The sequence below is a fragment of the Bison bison genome, unplaced genomic scaffold (genome assembly GCF_000754665.1).
Source record: "Bison bison bison isolate TAMUID 2011002044 unplaced genomic scaffold, Bison_UMD1.0 scf7180017864324, whole genome shotgun sequence".
Taxonomy (NCBI): domain Eukaryota; kingdom Metazoa; phylum Chordata; class Mammalia; order Artiodactyla; family Bovidae; genus Bison; species Bison bison.
Genome location: NW_011494896.1, coordinates 11,525,404 through 11,527,037, shown reverse-complemented (window position 1 = coordinate 11,527,037; position 1,634 = coordinate 11,525,404). Strand labels below are relative to the sequence as shown.

Here is a 1,634-nt window from a genome sequence, read left to right as displayed (position 1 = left end):
TAGCAGCAGCAGCAGCAGCAGCACAGCATGCAGGATCTTAGTTCCCTGACCAGGGATCAAACCCATACCCCCTGCAGTGGAAGGGCATAATCATAACCACTGAATCACCAGGGAATCCCCTAGACTTCCACTAGAACCTACACCACTGCTCTCTGGCTGTCTGGTCTTCAAACTACACCACTGGCTTTCATGGGTCTTCACCTTTGCAAAAGTGTTAAGAATAAAGAATACACAATAAAGTAAGTATATAGTGGTAAAGCAGCATCTTATCTGCAACTTAATCTCAAATGATTCTGGAAGAAAGAATATTTTTATAATATATGTATATTTTCTTAACTTGGAAAAAATCAAAATAAAAAAAAAATTTAGAAAAGAAGGGAAGGGAAAAAGGAAAGAAAGGCATACACCAAATAGAACATTTTCATCTCCTTTTATTGAAGGAAATAAAACTGCAGAGGCAGTGGTACCTCAGAGCATGACAAGGTAGCCATTGGGGCTAACATGACAAGCCACAATGCTGGCCAGGGGTCCTACCATAATGGGAGGACCAAAACCACAAAGATAGCAGGAGGTAGCAAACATCCCCAACACCCAGTGCAAGCATTTCCATTTGCAGAGAGCTTGGCCATGCAGTGTGAAAACAGGGTCCCCTCACAGCTGGCAGACTATCATCTCAGGCCAACAAATCCATCCAAAACAAACATGTAGTTTCAGATTTGGAGTTCTTTCTTTGACCCAGAGATTAGGGCAATCAGAAGATGAGTTAATCTTTTAGCTCCTTGTTGCAGATGGAAAAACATGCTGAGTTCTTCAAACATCACATAGGTATAGCTGGACAGGTTCTGATGCCCAGCTTTGTTCTAAAAGCAGTTGTTTTTTTGTTTTTGTTTTTTTTCCTTGACTTCTCACACTGCTCTCACCCAGCATGTGCCCTAGGAAACTTCTCAGTGTTCTAAACAAGGACAGAATGGGGGCAGCAGCCTAGGGGAATTTTAAGGAGTCAAAAGCGGCTACATAGCCAAGATCATTTCACAAGAAGTAGCATGGGGAACACGATTGGATATAGATCCTCCCAAAAAGATGCTTGAAGCATACACAAAGAAAAACATGGTAGCTCTCCCACCCATATCAGGATCAGCTATGCCAAAGTCATGGTCCAGTCATGTCCTGGCTGAGTATCACCCGCATGGCATTCCTTGAGCTATTCCTATTTTCAAGTACAATAATGTGTTTGGGCAGTCTGATAACAGAAAAGCAAGCACTGAAAAATATCTCAACTAATCACAAGTTGATAATGTTATAAAGTCAAAAATTTATATAGTCAAGAACTGATTGGTTGGGGGGGTGGGCAGAAATAGGAATCCAAGGATTTATTCATGTAAGTCCTTGGTCATAAATCACCCTCACATCCACAGGTTGGGAGCAAATTCCTTATTTTAAAATGGCCGTCATCCAATTAGTTAATTGTAGTTCTCTTCAATGCTGGACACATGGTTTTCAAGGATCAGTCTTGAGAGCACTAGACCAGGAAATGGGAGGAGAGGGCAAGGAAGAGCATCAGGGGTTGGAATTTCCGAAATGAGCATTTATTTCACAGAAGGCTTGGCACAATGAGGCTGGGGTGATGTGGTTTT

The 1,634-nt window shown here is 41.9% G+C and overlaps 1 protein-coding gene across 2 annotated transcripts in view; it reads right to left on the bottom strand.

The window, feature by feature from the left end:
- Nucleotides 1-413: 413 nt before the first annotated feature.
- The window catches only part of PAK1 (p21 protein (Cdc42/Rac)-activated kinase 1), a 165,946-nt gene continuing 164,725 nt past the window's right edge, over nucleotides 414-1,634 (bottom strand). The window contains exon 15 of one of the 2 annotated variants that reach the window (XM_010853243.1): nucleotides 414-1,626. The gene's annotated coding sequence lies outside the window, so the exon portion shown is untranslated. The remainder of the gene's footprint in view (nucleotides 1,627-1,634) is intronic. The other variant, XR_826420.1, reaches the window with a different exon arrangement.